Genomic DNA, 16,415 nt, shown 5'->3' on the forward strand with positions numbered 1-16,415 from the left:
TATTGATCATGAGTCTTCAACTTTTCATTTGGTAGAAGACCAATGTGCCATTACTTCCTCTCAAAGTTACTCAATCGCACTTTAAACTTCAACACTAAGCATAGAAGGAAATTTTGGGGCTTTTGGGAATATCAGGGACTGTACTGTACTTTCTGCTGACCAGTGGATCGGCCTCCCCAAAACAGGATATGTACGACTTTTAAAAGATTCACTGTTCACAAGTTGCAGCAGACAGAACCAACAAAGTTCTTTGTAGTTCTGTTCCAGAAAAAAAAAAAGAGTCCTCTTGGCCAGACATCTGTATTGACAGAACATAGTGAACAGTGAAGTGTGATGCCTTCAACGTCTGCGTGCTGTCTTTCCACTTCCTGTTATTGTCCAGCATGTTTGAATGGCGTCTGGAGCCCACTGCACCTTCCCAGCAGATGGACTGCAAATATGGCCTCTGATTTATCTGGCCACTGATTAACTGTGAGAAAACAACACTCCACCAAATGTGTATGTGTGCTGTGTGCCGGTGGTGGGGAGGACGCTAATATATTCATGAAAATGTATTCATAAAAAATGATAATTGTGATCGAAACCCCTCCGTGGCTCAGAGGATGAGTCAATAAAAAGCAGGCGAAATTGACAGGCGCCTGTTATATGGACAGCACTTGCAATAACAGATGGGGGGGCAGAGGGATGGACTGTGCACGGGCGCCTGATTGATCACACCAAAGTGGGTGAGTGTTAAAATGTTACGCAACAAGCTTTTTTATTTCCTTCCCTTGCACTGCTTCATCATACATGGTTGTTCTATGGCGAGAGGACGATTTTCGTTAAATCTATTTTCAGAACGCTGCACCTCAAATCTCGACGCTGTCCGTCCTTATTCGCTTGTTATATTCCGCTACTAAGTCGTTTAGGGTTGATCCACTCACTGTAAATGCTAAATGTAAATGTGTATAAACTGACACAGGAGTTTTCAGTCTCTTTCCTCTACAAAGTTTTTTTTTTTTTTTTTTTTTTTTTACTTGTCAGACTTCAGCTCCCTGGTTGTGTGAGCGTTTAGCGGCGAGTTGGACAAGACTCAGACATAGATGAATGTCAGCCATTATCGCGGGCGGCCATTTGTGCTGGTATTTGACTCACTAATGATCGTCTTCCAGGCGGGGTTCATCAGCTCCACCACAGACACACACACACACACACACACACACACACATACACACACATACAGAATCAGATGCAAACTTGGGGCTAATTTATCCCTCTAGTTTATCATTTCGCCATAGCAATCAGCTCATCCACAAATGCACACCTTTCCCGTTTGCCTTTTTAAAACGCTCAGTCAGTATATGTGTTTCATGTGTTTTGTTGAAGGGAGCTTGGCAACAGGTTTTGCAGTGTTGAAGGTGTGATATCAGCCCTGGTGGACTCCTGGCCTGGCCCGTGTCAGCCTCGTGTGGTGGCAGGCCCACCTGGACCCAGCACCTGCTTCTGTCACTGGACAGGGCGATGAGTGCTGAGAGGAGGGTACTTGTTTATTTGTGGGCGTTGCAAGAATAAATCACCAGAACTTTTAGTAGGTCAGACTGTTATTTATAACTATAGCAACGCTGCTGTGGAGCCGACAAAAATAAAATCTCATTGTTTGTGTTAGGTTTGGATGGTTGGAGGCAAATAACCAAACTTTTTCAGAGAACAACTGAACTACTTGACTGGTAACTCTCAAAGAAGGAGCTGGTCAAAATATGAATATGAAATATAAAGTAGAATTCGTTTTTATCATAGCAATAAATGTTAGCATGCTAGCTAGCAAGCTAGAATACCTAGATACTTCTTTTTTGGCCACTTGTGAGCAGCAGAACAAACTGAGAACACAACATTGATATATTACTACCTCATAAAAACGCATAAGACAAAACCAACAAGGCCTCAATTTAAAATGACAATATACAGTGGGGTCCAAAAGTCAAAGATTCAGGTGGTCTCAGACCTTTGTTTGTCTCTACATATGACCCACAGGCTTGCACCAGTGGCGTGTGTACCAGCCTTTTGTCGTCACGGTAACAATAATAAACATAAACACAAACAATGGTTGCGGATCAGTCTAAGCACAAAAACTACTCGATTAGTTTTGGGAAAAGATCATGTTCGTGGATACAAAAAACTTCTACTCCAACTTCCTCCTATCACTTTTCTCACTCGCTCGACTACGTCACCTGACTTCCTCTTTTGTTGTTGTCATGACTACCACGACCACTGGAGGTCGCCTCATTGTAAAATGTAATCTTGAGTCGTAATGCTGCTTGTGCATTCTTTTTTCTTTTTTTTTTACAGGAAGACAGTCTTAGCAAAAGTGTTAGTTGTATTTCTGGTCAGCTGGTGAATATAAGTCAAATATTCTCTCTCCTTTTTAAGCTCTGAAAACAGAACGTGTGTCATATTTTGACTTTGAACTGACTGACCAGTTCAGCATTTCTCAACTCCCAAACCTTGTGAACAAATACTAGGTGTTAAATATCTGAAATTAAGCGTGCTTCAGTTGTTTCATAGTTAAGTCAGGTAAGAAAAAATGTATTCCACGTCCCAAATTCGTCTCACAACACATGATACCCTCTGTCAGTACAGGTGGAGGGGGGAAAACAAGTCACAACAGCTGTAATTTTTTTAAGTTTTAACACCTGAAACAAACCTGAGGGCAGCAAGCGACCCATTTGTCCAATCAGATGCAGATGTTTCGGTGACAGAGACCATCTGTCAATCAGCTGTTGTTCCGTTATTGACGGATCCGATCTATTGCTGTTAATGACACAATGACCAAAAGTGTCATATGTGCTTGGTTATGATGTCATGGTTTGATTTGAAAGTCACGAGAAGAGCAAAATGAAGCAGATTTGGGTTTTTCAAATTCAAGCAGAAGAGTTACAACATTTTCTTTATCAGTAGCTGTAACATTGCAGTCGGACACTAAATCACTATGTTGCCATGTGTGACCATCAAACACATGTTTGGTGTGAGGGGCACAGAGAGAGAGAGAGAGAGAGAGAGAGAGAGAGGGAGTTGGCAGCGCTGCCTGAGCCCTTCAGTAAGGTCAGCTCGCTCGCCCCACTCCAAAATATCCCTGTGAGAGAGAGAGGGGAAGTACATTATACCTAATGATGCCTCGCCAAGAGTTGCTGAGTGCTGGGCATCAGGCGAGAGAACGGGGGGAGATATATGGACAGGACCCAGGAGGTGAAGGGGGGGGGGGGGGGGGGGGGGGGCTCTGTGAAAGTCAGTGGTCAGTCTCTGTGTGGAAATACTCCAGAGTTTGACTGAAAATGGATTTAGAAAGTTCTTTGTGTGAATGTTTTGATGGATTTACCCTGTTTTCCTGTTTCCTGATATTTGTTATGTGTGATTAGAGTGAATAAATATATATATATATATATATATATATAATATATATATATATATATATATATAATGATGATGATCTTGACATGACGATATCATGGTTTACAGTACAGTGTCTGCATGGGAACAATGTATTTAACAAAGCTAACTAAGCTCAAGGGTCCACTTACTGTATGAGCTTTCAGAGCCTTCAACCACTTCTCATGGATCTGGCTCGGGTGTGATCACGAGTGGGTTTTTTTTCTCTCTCTTTCAGGCAAACACACAAGGATTCAACAGGGATGTGACCGAGGCATTCGATGCAGCAACCCGGGAGTCACCGTTTCACGGGTAGGTCGAACCATTGATGTGATAATGATGGACGTGGCCTCAGTTTTATCCCAGAAACACTATTTTAGACCACACGGGAATCGACACATAGAGACGTTTTTATGATCTGACGCCACTATCAGCGACTGTTGAAAATCTCTGTTGCCAAAGTAAAACCACTGGTTAAATTATGGTAGTTTTAAAGGTCCCATACTGTGTAAAGGTAGATGTCAATGTGTAGTTTGATTATAGATCAGGTCTAGGTTCTATATTAATACTGTGAAAGTATCAAAGTGCTCAGAGAAATGCACACAGCCTATATTCTGAAACCTAGCCTTAAAACCAGCCGTCAGGACTTCTGTAACTTTGTGATGTCACCGCCCACAGACACGCTCCCCCCAAGCCCCGCCCACCTGGACCTACCATCGAACCTTGCAGGATCTGGTTTCTCTGAGTGTTTTACCTGAAATCTGCTTATATTTGTTATTAGATCCCTCACAAAACAAGTCAGCCAATCACAAGTCCCGTCAGTCTTCACTGTCTCATCAAATAGAGACACAATAATACGGTGGCCTAGACGGGTCAACACAATGCAAAGGCCACAACACAAATACACTACTTCCCACTACTCCTACTTCACTTCCAAATTCCTGCCACCACTAGAGGGCGTTCTCCCTTCAACATAAACACATTATTTTAAGGCTGAAATGACCGATGCCGTCATTTTTCTTGAGAGTACAGTCATGTACACTCTCATTTATCCACAGCTGACGGAGAGCAGCTCCTGCGGCACTTCAACACAATGGAGATACATGAACAAATATGAATATTTAATATTTAAGTGTTGATATTAATTATTCATATTAACCGGCACTTTGCAAATGGATTAAATTAATTATGTTGATAGAATTAGACTAGATTTGGAGGTTAATATAATAATGTTTGTATTATATTTGCTGTAATGGATTCAGAGCCATCTCCTATTAATTGGATTGATGACAGTTCAAAACCACCAGGGTCATTTGTGCATCATCAAGGCTTTACATTAGTCAAGTTGGATGAAGTGTGTGCATGACTTATATAAGAGGGGATGCCAGGGAGAGTCTCCTTCTTCTGTAGTCTGAAACATGACGCGGTGAATGAAAGGATAGCACATAATAAAAATTCTCCTTCATTTGTCCTTTGTTCATACCGTAGATTAGGTTAATACCATCCTTCAACACTACACAGTGAAACCAAATTAGTTTTATAACCCAGCACTCTCATGTATCTCAACAAAATGGATGAGTTTGGATCACAGCGAAGATGTATGGAGCCCCAAAACCAACAACAGTGAGTAAGGTGTTAACATAAGTCAAATATGTGACTAAATGTAACTGAACTTTTTCCTGATTTCTGTTGGTTTTGGCTCCATCTAACAAAATATTTCAACAGAGGAGTATTAGCGAAAACACATTTTTAAAAGCTGATTTTAAAGAAGTCTTAATTTAATTAACTTTTACTCATATACTTGTGGAATCATTGCATTGCACTTTAATCTTGCATTTTTTGAAAAGACAATAAAACTTAAAAAGGTGCAATTTTAGACTCATGAAACTCTTTGCTTTAGAAAGGCAGCAATCAACAAATTTTATTTATTATTATTGACAAATAATTGACCATGTAATCACAATGTCCCTGTTTGAGTCTGGCTGCTGACTTCATTTCACATCTCTACTATTTTCATGCCTCCCTAAAAAGAAAGAAATAACATTTTCCAAGTCTGATTTTGTGGTGTAAGAACTCAGTAGTGTCCTCAGAGCTGAGTCCGTACTTTTAATTAACCATTGGCATTAATTGGACAATTTAAAAACCTCCTTCAATTGGGCAACAGCTAAATGTTCTTCGCCTGTCAGGGCCACTGGTTAGTTGACTTTTGACCTCTTAAAGCAGTTAGGCAAGATGACAGAGACACAAAGGCGAGTAGAGATGTTTTATTATTTATTTTGGATATTTTTTGGATATAATTTCAGATTAGAAACATTTCTTGACTCACTTTTATACATCAAAATATTATTTTTTCATATTATGTCAAATCTGGTGATGTTTTGAAACCTTTTGCTCGTCTTTATTTTACTCTAATCCTCTGTCTTCAGAGGGCTGTAGACTTAGTCCTACTTGTACAAAGACAATAAAAGCTGCCACGAAATGAATGGATGCTCTAGTCCTTTAAAGTCCTTTAAATTTTTAGTTTCCATCTCTTTATTTTTGAAATTGTTTTGTTTTTTTTTAACCCAGAAATGTTATGGTGTTTAGGAGGTTTCCCCACCCTGACATGAATATAAATCTACAGGCAACTACACATCTTATATAATATTTGCCACTAAATTGGGTAAATTTGAAAATGCAGAATATCAGCAGAAAGTATCAGCGATCAGCAGCTTCAATCTAAAGACATCAGCGTTCAGAAACCCTCATCATTCAAACTCCAGTTTCAAGTGGCCCTGTCCCTCCTTCCAGTCCTGTGCCAACACACTTCCTCGCCTTTAAAATCATATTACATTTGCAGAGGCCTGCGTATAAATTTTCCCTGTGTCTCATCAGGGCCCCCCGCTCAGTATGGCCTCTCCTCTGACTGATATTGGCTCATCATACTTAATCTAGAGTGAAATTTCCTAGTCTGTGCTAAATGACTTGCAGCCTTCACAAGAGAGGAGATATTTATTTTTCTCAGGGCTAATGACCTGTCCCCCGGACCCACCCACTGATGGTTATTTACTAGGGCCCAGATGCTTGGGCTCAAAATGAGTGGTAATGTCAGCGGGCGCCATCCTTCATCGGGCCGCCCCTGATTGAATCCGAGTGATCCCATTGACATTGACTCTGTGACTTTTAAGGCCATTACCTTCCACCGCCCACGATGATCACCTCATCATCGCTTCTGAGCTGACAGCTGATTAGCAACAAATTACTGACAGGAGAAGGCTCTGACACCGGGTGCAAGAGGTTGGAGAGAGTGTGTGTGTGTGTGTGTGTAGAGAGAGAGAGGTGGGTGAGGGGGTTGCCAAGGAGTCAGGGGCCTCCTCCTCCCCACACACACACATGCACACACAGAGTTAGACACCCTGAATACACTCAAAGTAATAGCCGTGTCTATGATGCAGTGGTGCCCTCACCGCTAAGCTCATGGTAATGTAATAAGTGTGGAGGGAAAACGCCGGGGCTCATATGGTTAGCCTTCCTGGGACGAGGACACAAGCAGCTGCTCCTCATTGGTGGAGAGGGAGCGCGCTTCATTTCTGTGTCTTCCTGTTTGGGCCTGATGTGGATGATCAACAAAGACACACTGTAGAAAGTGAAGGTTCACAACGAGAGGTCTTACAAGTTACATATCGAGTTCCACAACATAAACGATATCTCAAAAACTGCCTTTAGTTATTGTGATGGTGTTCCTCAGGGAACCTTCTGGGGCTCCCTGTGGTTTCAGTTTAAAGGTCCCCTAATTCTTCAAGGTCTTTTACATTTTAAGGTCTAGCATGGTTCCTTACTTTATACAAGATCATATTCAAGCAGCTTTATCTAAAAAACAAAAAACAAAGACAGCTTAAAAGTCCCATCAGAAAAGCAAACACTGCTTATGTAACACCTTTAAAAACATTGGTGCAAGGTGTGTTATATAAGGGAAAAGAGGAAATAAAAGGGACAAGACAATGTGTAAAATCAGTGAAATCCATTCATTCTTGAGACAGTTTCTTTTAAGTTCATCAATAAGCTATTTATCTATTATCTATATTTATCTGTAACACTCTGAATGGTATCAAGTGTCATGAGTAGAGAAGAATCGTTAAACTCATCAAACTGTCTCAGTAATGGCAGGTACACAACAACATCTACAGATAACAATAGCTAACTGTCTTGACCTTGATGGGGCTACCTGCTTAAATAAACACTACTATTAATATTTTTTTTAAATAAAGTTTGTGTTGACAAACGACCTGCCGTTTTTTTTTTTGGACCGCTGTTTCATCTCCCAGCAACAATACTCTGACTTAATGCCTTCAACGATCCTCAAAAAAAAAAGGCTCCAGCCGGTCACAGACATCCACTTCCTCCTGAGGCACAAACAAATCTCCCTCGCCTCCTGGAGGAGCATCTGTCTGGGCCTCCAGCCCTAAAGGACCAGACAAGATGGCGGCAGATGAGGAGCGAGATGCTCCATTTGCTGCCAACAGGATCCATTTTTAATGCTTGGGGGCAATTTAAAGCCCCTTTTAATTACACATAGGTCCCAGTATACCAGGAGTCATGGATGGAGGGAATGGGGAGTATTTGAGGGTTCAGTGGCCTCATAGGTGCTTTGGTTCTGCTCTGGGAAATGCAGTGAGAAGCTGGAGCTGACGGCTGACCTCGGCACTGTGGGTTCTTTAAAAAGTGAAAAGTCCCAGAAGTGCCAGGCAGAGGATGAAGTGGTCTCCACTTGTGTCTCTCAGGGACGGATACAGGACTGAACCGGCTGGAAAAGCACTTCCCCGCAATTACAGAGGCAGAACAGCTCACAGACGTCCCACCGGTGGATCGCCATTGGCGGGTCAGGGCGGGAGACGCTAAGAGTTACTGACGCAGGCGGCTCTGGTCCTCGCAGGTGATCACCTGAAGGGTTCAGGCTGCAGCAAAGTCACACAGGAGACCGCTGACCAGCTGAAGATTTCAAAAGTAGGGCTGCGACTAACAACTGTTTTGATATATGAACTGTCAGAAAATCTTCCCAGAGCCCAGGGTGACATCTTCAAATATCTAAGATATAAGATATAAAGATAAAGATATATCATAAAGAAAAACAGGAAACCCTCACACGAGGAGGGGGGAGTGTGAACAAGTTCACTTTTGGCATTTTTGCTTTGAAAAAACGATTCAATCAATTATTAGATTTGCTGCCAGTTAATTTTCTGCCCCCTGACTAATCGATTCATCAACTAATCGTTCCAGCTCTATTGTAACGAATAACTCACTGTGTCAGAGAAACACACTTCCCTCTTTCACAAACTACCTTTCATGCGCTGGTGCTCAACAGACCGGGGATCGCTTCAGTTTAACAGGCAACAATCAGAGGAGTTTGGTGGCAGCTACCAGGCATCAAAGTCACGTGACATGTTCCCGAAACACAGAGGTCAGAGCCAGATCAACCAAACCACTGCTCCGACTTGTTTCCAGCCACACGGATTTGGTTTTAATCACATTCACATTCACTCAGACTTTCTGAGTTTCGTCGACCTTATAACCCTCATGACCAAACAGCTTCTGCTCTTTCACAGCAGCCATTGTACTGTAGGGTGAGTTTTTGCTTTTTTTGTTTGCTTGTTACCTATGGTTTTACAATGACGTTTATTGTTTTGTAAAGCTCCATCATTGCAGTTTTCTTTTTCTTCTGATTGACTCATGTATCCATGGAGCAATGTTGCTGGAAGGTAGTCTGGTATAATAAGCAACACAAACAATGAGACAATCCTATTGTAATAAACTGTGATTTCAAAAACCTTCTTATTTGAAAGGTGGATGTTATATTTTTTTTTGTCCAAACCATTTATTGTGAACATCAGGCAGATTTTGCTGAACTACTTCCTGCTTCAACTTACGACCGTACCCACTGCAGTATGCGCTTCAGTAAGTTCTTTGTTCCGTCAGACAAGTGTACACACAGTTCAGGTGCTTTCACCTTTTATACAGTATAGTTCATGGGCTTGTTTAAAACCTGTTTCATCATCTACTTGTTCACGTTTCTCATCCTAATGAAGTGCAAAGCTGCAATGTTTCTGTGTCCCCAAAAAGGTTTGAAGGCAAGTGTAAGAAAATGACCACCAGGTTGATAAATGGCTGAATTGAGTAAAACCCGGCTGTGGCTGTAGAGGTTTCCTCTGTGTGTGTGTGTGATCGTAAACCTTGCCATGCATCATCCTCTGCATCACAGTGTCTCTCTGTTCGTCTGCTCCCTCCCCTCAGCCGGCCGTAGCTGAACTATGGCCGCTGTGATGCATCATGGTCACTGTTTGACCAGCGAAGGAGGGAGGAGTGGGGGGGCCGCAGGCTGAGGTTAGCCGGGGCTTCCAGCAGGTCTTCTCTGTCTCTGGCCTCTGAGAACATCGGGGCGTTTAAGACAGTCATGAAGCCTTCCCTCTGGTGGATTGGGTCACATTGGCGTGTCTGTCACTTAGCCCTGGCTGACTCTCCCCTCTCTATCTCGCGCTCTGTCTGCCTGTCAGGATGGCAGATGACAGCGGGGGCCAACGGGGAACCGCCGGCTCCCGGTGAAGCTCCATTTGCTGCCCTCCGTGGAGAATCCCCCCCACCGGCTGTATTTCAAGACCGTCGCACTGCTGTCACGCCAAAGACACCAGCAACAAGGCGAGGCCTCTCCCATAAAACATCAAAAGCGTCGGCTGCAATGAAAACACAAGCGAGGAGGGCCTTGTCAATCTTTACAGCCCTTCCTCTGAGTGACTACAGCGCCACCGCCACTACACACAGCTTCCACGCTATTCATTCATTTTTCATGCTGTGCAGTCGCTGATCCAAAATGTGCCATCTATTCTGCAGCTGACATGTCCAAATGTCTGAGTTACTGTATAATGCCGCTCATAACAGAGCTGTCTGTGAAAAGTTTTATGATATGGAAATATGTTAAGAGCCTCTGTGATAAATAGACATTATGGGGACAGAAATAATAGTAACACAAGCTCAGTGCAGCTTTTGTTTTGGACGTTCAAAGCCTAATATTTAGGTGACGTTCTCTCATATTTCAATACATGAAATATCTTTAATTACTGTGACAAACGTTTGAAACACATTTTAATCTTTGGCTTTGGAGGTAAGTGTCTGCAGCAGGACGTAGTTCAAACTCATTTCCTAGTTTACAACATCGGATCATTTAAGTGTGTTTAAGTGTTTAATCTGCAGGACATGTTTAAGTGTCCGTGCACAGGATGTTTACAGGTGTTTTAACCTTCCAGAAACCAGCACAGCGAAATGGTTAGGGTGTGTTTTTCAAAAATGTATTTCATATTCAAACTGAAGAACAGTATGTGCAGCAACTGTGACAATGAGCGGCACCGATGGCGACTAAATTTGCATCTCACAGTTTTCATTTAAAGGCACCCTGTGGAGTTTTCTTGTAATCCGTTTTTTCTCCACAACGAAATACTGCGTTTAAGGATCGATTAGATTTTTATTATATTTTAAACTTCTCATAGCATCTTTAAGTCTCCAGGTCAGAACCGCTACAGAAACAACTTTTTGTCACCTTCAAAAAAGACATAATATTTGTGACTGTGCTCAACCAGTAAAACAACAGCCTTGAAAACAACTTACTATAGTGTTTATGGCAGGTGACACCCAGGGGTTTCCCTCTGTGTTAAAGCCAGAAGAGCTGGGACATTGTTGGTCCTCCTCAGTCTGAGAGACGACGTTGTTAAGGAGGTTGCATGTTGTGGTTTGTGTCTTTTTATCTCCTGATTAACAGCTTTTTATTTGTCTGAAACATAACCAGTAAAATATACATATTGGATTTACTATGACCACACACTCCCCTTATCTTCCTGTTTTACTTCCTGTGTGTGTGTCTTCATCCTGAGGACTTGTTGATCTTTGGAATGAAGACCTACACACACACACACACACACACACACACACACATCCCTGACTTTTTATTCCTTAAATGCTAATCCTAACCTTAAAGGTCCCACGAAATGAGATCTGCACTGTACTTCCATCATGTGACGGCACAGTTTAAACAGGATGTTAGGCCGGCACATGACACAGTGAGGGATCTGTGTGTCATCATATGGAGAAAAAGGACAGCTCTGTGATTAGTCGGTCGGTCGGTTGACGATTTGTTTAGACGTGCTGAGGTCTGGTTCTCCGTCGTTCACTGACATTTTTCCGTGATGTTAAAGTCTCCGCTTGAAGTGATCTGTAAACATCGGCATGGACCCAAGTCCAGTCCCTTAAAGAGTCCTGTAAAGAAGTGAGGACCATCCAAAAACATCTTCACTGTGAAGGTCTGCAAGTCAACCCGGTTCTCACAGAGATAGAAGCAGAGGAACACACACACACACACACACACACACACACACACATTCTCACACCACCCCCACAGAGATGAATCCTGTATGCATTATGTCCAGACTGACACGTCAAGAGGCCCTAGATTAACTGCCCCCCCCCCCTCCAGACTTCCTTTTATCCCCTCCGTTCCAGGGGCCACGCTCATTTACATAAACAGATAATCCTTGATAAAAATTTCCATTAGACAAAGGTGAAATGGATCAATTTCTGCTGCCAAGATAAATCTCACGTTTTACACCGACAGGGTCATTACACAAGCCACATTTCAGGAATAATGTATTTAAAAAGTCCGCCGATAGCGGCCATTTCCCGCTTTCCAATTACCTTTAAGAAAAGCTTATTCTGTGGACAATAAAGCACATTACGGCACAATATGATACAGTCCATAAAGATCAGCGTGTTTGATGAGAGGTTAGCGAAAGCTCAGCATATTTCGGGGGGGATGTCACAACCCCGTGGTTATCGCTGACACCTCGCTGTGCTCGCCATGCAAATGTCCTATTACGCCCAGTCCAAATAGATTAAGAGGCCTGTTCAGAAATAAACAGTTTTTTTCCTGTTTCTTTTTTTCTGCTCTCTGCAGTGAAGGTGGGAAGAGAGAACGATGGCAGGGGAAGAAGAAGAAGAAGACGGTTGGTTGGTTGGTTGGTCGGTTGATCGGTAGATTGGGGGAGGCGGGGGGGGGGGGGGGGGGGGGGGATTGACAGGACAGCGAGGTGATGCCACCGGTCCGGGGCAGGGAGGGAACGGAAAAACTCATTAGTTTGCTTCCACCCCAATCTGCCGCTCTGCCTTCGACCTTGAGACATCCACTCCCCTCCATGCCCTGCCCACTCACCCCCCACCCACCCACCCACCCTCCACTCCCCCCCACCCTCATATTTTAGGTGAGTCACAGAGCAGGGTGTGTTTGGGCAGCGGAGCACACTACACAATATCTAGTATCCTTTTTTTTTTTTATCCAATTTACTAATAATACTTTTGCATTTCAAACAAGCTGAAATATTCAGTTTCGCCTGGAAGTAGCAGCTTTCAGCCACACCGCATGGCCTTCCTCTTCTGGTGGCGTTTGCTCATAGTCACTGATGCGATGTGGACCACCTGTTATCACATGACCAGAAATTCCACGGTCACGTGATGAAAACTGAACCGTCGCTGTCCGCAGCAGCTGAGCAGACGTCATTAACTGAGGAAGTTTATTTTTTTAATGGAGGACAAATGAGAAATGTAGATTTTTTTAAAAAGACATGGGCGAGTTGATCTCTGGAAAAGGATCCAGGCTTTTTGGAGTTTCACCACAAACCACGGAAGAGAGGAACGTTTTCATCTCTGGGACTTTGTAGAAGTACAAAACAAAATCAGTGGCGTTCCTCTTTAAGCAAAATGGTTTTCGTACAGAATTAATATGGCTGCCGTAAACATACAGAGGAGCAAAGATCAGCGCATATGTGAATTCTATTAGATTCAAATCCTGTTTGTGTCTCAAATGACAGGGAAAGTTAAGATATTTGATTGCAAAGCGGGAAGCTAACTTAAGAGCTGGACTTCCAAGTATAATTTCTTAGAGACTTTCACTTGAGTATTTTCATTTTTCGTTTAGAATTTTATTGTGTTCTCACTTTCCTACAGTTTTAGATGAAAATATATCCGTTTGTGTTTGTGTGTTACTTTTCATTTACATTGCCAAGCATTAAATCCACACATAATATTTCACCACCTATATAGGAGTCTGTATATCCTGAGCTGTGAGTGTTTATCTGCACCACCAACTGCAGACTAGCTACAATATAATAGTGTTGCTTACTGAGTAATCTGTAAGAAAGTAATCTGCACGACGAGTGCTTCTGCAAACGTTTTTTGTCTTTCTCAAAACCTGAGGACAAAAGCTGCAACGACACTAAAGAGAAAGAAGAAAAGAAGTGGAGTGTAAAAAAGTGAATTTAATGGACATATTGACGTCACGTACATCCTGGAATGAAAAAACAAAACAAAGTCAGAAATGACCACATTTGGATTCAACATGACCTGTCCTGAGGTGATCTGTGTGTGTGTGTGTGTGTGTGTGTGTGTGTGTGTGTGTGTGTGTGTGTGTGTGTGTGTGTGTGTGTGTGTGTGTGTGTGTGTGTGTGTCTCTCTCTCTCTCTTACTCTCCATTATAGAGACAGAAAAAAACCCTTCTGCATGTGGACTCTCTTTTGTCTTGGCTGGAAAAACCCAAACTCTCCTCTCTGCCTCCGACCTGAGGACACATCTGTAACGTCTGAGGTATTCACTTTGCACTGAAATGTTCCCTGTGTGTGGCAGCATGTGCTGTAGACTCACAGGGTCGAGATGCCTGCAGAGATGTGGGCTGTGTGGGGGGGGGACAAAAGAAATCATCAGCAGAGATCTGCTCAGTCCTACCGACCACCTTCCTCCCTCCCCCTCCTCCCCCCTCCCCTAACGCCAGGAGACATGAAACCTATTATCTTGATGGGATCAGGCAGCATCCATCTTCATACTGGACTGCATGTGATGACAATGATGACCCTCAGAGCAACATGCCACCAGCGTCAGAGCTTCCTGGCGGCAGGTTTGGAGCAAATGGTAATTTTTTTTTTTTTTTTTAAACCCTGCTTACAGACAGGCTCGTCCTGTATCTCAATTTAGTTTAATCCAACTGTGATTTATTTATCAAACGGGATCTATCTGCTTGTGTGTGTGTCCATCCACGCATCCATTTTTTATCATGCGCGGGCCCCAATCCTGTCATTTCCTTAATCATAACTTCAATTATTGCTCCCATCTAATGCACCAACTTTTAATAAATCATACCCGTTGAAACGGCCCCCAATTGGTGTGTTATTTATTATTGGCCTGATGCAGGAGCCAGTTTTGGGGTGTCATACACTTAAGCTCATGCAGGGAGTTGACATCTCTATGGAAGAGGTAGACAGAGATACCATAGCGCCACCTGCTGTCTTTAGAGGGAAGTAGAGGCTTCATTTTTTATTTTTTTTCTCCTTCCTCTCAGTCTCGTCTCTAAAATTCATTGCTCTGCAGCTGCGAGTCTTTTGTTGCAGCCACACGGTGAAACAGCAAGTAACAACTGTGAGTCACTAAGCTGCTTATGCACACAGAGGTGGATGTTGTTTCTGTGAGTCTGGTCTTATTTTATTTGCTTTTAAATGTAAAAACGGTGCAGAATAAGTCAAATTATAAAACACAGACATAGAGGGAATCTGTGTGGCATATGGGCTTTAATATATTGACCATGTTACTGTAATATCTCCGGTTTGACTCCTACATTTGTTACATGTCATTCCCCTTTTATCTGTCAGCTCTCTACTATTAATGGCAAAAAATGCAAAAATGAATAAATAAAAAAATAGCACATAAAACAAAATAAAAGTGGGGCTATAAATTAAAAGAAATTGCAAAAAATAAATAAATAAATAAAATCAAGTTTTTAAAATACACGCAAAATTACAAATGCTTGCATGACACAATCTGTTTTTAATATTTATATCAGACGAGGTGAAGAGGTGAATAAAAATGAGCAGAATCACTTTGAAATATTAATTCTAATGATCATAATAATATTTATAATTAGGCCCTAAGTGGCCACATACTGTACAGTCGGTGTCTCCTCCTCACTGACAGACACATTAGATTCATCAGTTTAATGTTGTTTTATCTTTAAGCAGCTCGTGGTCGTCGGGTGGCCTTCTGCTGCTCTGCTGTTGCCTTCACGTCCACAGCAGGTACAGAGTGACCTCCACAGGACGCAGAGTGAACTGCAGCCTGACGTCTGCCACCACTGATTTCCAACAAGTTCATTTGTTTTTACTTTTTAAGTTACAGAGGGAACAAAACCACAAGGAGAAAAAAAGGTAATAATCAGAAAATAGCTTATGTATTTAATGGATGCGATGGAGCGGTTAAAGAATGAATGAGTGTCTGTTGAGTTGGGCAAGTTTTCCTTGTTACTTTAAAGTGATCCATCACTTTCATTTTATTTCCAGGTTAGATTTATACAGCAGTTAGCATCAGTGAGTTTGATAGATTTCACTGAAGGAGGCTGCTGTTTATCACCCACACTCAGAAACGGTAGATTCTCATATTCACAAGTGATATTCCAGATTAATTCTCTTCAGCGGACGAGGGAAATGAGAGACGTCACAAAGCACTGCAGTGTTCTCCTCATGAATCCTCTCTCCTCTCTCATCCGACTGAAAAGCTCAAGGATGAAAATCCTCCTTTTCACAGCGAAGGTGAAAATTATGAGTAATGGAGCTGAAACACACGGATGTGTTGACACAGAATATGTATTTGTGAGATTGGCTCATTGCTAAACTTCACACAGAGGCTAGATCTGTTGATTGTTGATTTTTGATTCTGGTGCTAGATGCTAATAAGCTACAAGCTGCTTTGCAAGACAATGAAAACTGAAGACGAACAATAATATAGTATGTAGTGATAGCATTCTCCTGGATCATGAAAATTAAATCTTGTTGTATCCCTAAAACCCTAATATTGGTGAACATTTGAATTAATCTTTATCTTAATCGCAAAGAAAGTTTGGATTAGCTGCCATAAAGGTCTGAAATATTTTTTGCTAATCTCAGTGTGTTTTTATTTTAGTT

General features: G+C 42.2%; 1 long non-coding RNA gene across 1 annotated transcript; it reads left to right on the plus strand.

Annotated features, from left to right (window-relative positions):
* Nucleotides 1-618: 618 nt before the first annotated feature.
* LOC130169102 (uncharacterized) lies at nucleotides 619-14,218 on the plus strand. The gene is made up of 4 exons (XR_008827794.1): nucleotides 619-725; nucleotides 3,641-3,714; nucleotides 12,374-12,422; nucleotides 13,950-14,218. It is a non-coding gene; the product is annotated as an uncharacterized LOC130169102 (long non-coding RNA).
* Nucleotides 14,219-16,415: the final 2,197 nt, after the last annotated feature.

The sequence above is a fragment of the Seriola aureovittata genome, chromosome 5 (assembly GCF_021018895.1).
Source record: "Seriola aureovittata isolate HTS-2021-v1 ecotype China chromosome 5, ASM2101889v1, whole genome shotgun sequence".
Classification (NCBI taxonomy): domain Eukaryota; kingdom Metazoa; phylum Chordata; class Actinopteri; order Carangiformes; family Carangidae; genus Seriola; species Seriola aureovittata.